Raw genomic sequence first — 372 nt, 5'->3', positions numbered from 1 at the left:
CGGTATATGTGTGGAGGAGGAGAGAGATCTACCTTATGTATTGAGGGAGATTGATCGACATCCATGCATATGTGTAGGAGAAGAATAAGGTTGGGAGAGAGACAGAGCTAGAATATTGGAGGGGTTGGTGGTGGAGTTGCTTCTCACATATTGTGGGAGAGGCTGATAACCCATAAGTATAGGGGATGGCAACCGTTTTCGAGGGTAGAGTATTCAACCCAAATTTATTGATTCGACACAAGGGGACCCAAAGAATATTCTCAAGTATTAGCAGCTGAGTTGTCAATTCAACCACACCTGAAAGACTTAATATCTACAGCGAAGTATTTAGTAGCAAAGTAGTATGGAAGTAACGGTGACGGTGGCAGAAGT

The sequence above is a fragment of the Triticum dicoccoides genome, chromosome 4B, assembly GCF_002162155.2.
Source record: "Triticum dicoccoides isolate Atlit2015 ecotype Zavitan chromosome 4B, WEW_v2.0, whole genome shotgun sequence".
NCBI classification, from domain to species: domain Eukaryota; kingdom Viridiplantae; phylum Streptophyta; class Magnoliopsida; order Poales; family Poaceae; genus Triticum; species Triticum dicoccoides.
The sequence above is the reverse complement of the archived record's forward strand: the minus strand, read 5'-3'. Positions refer to the sequence as shown.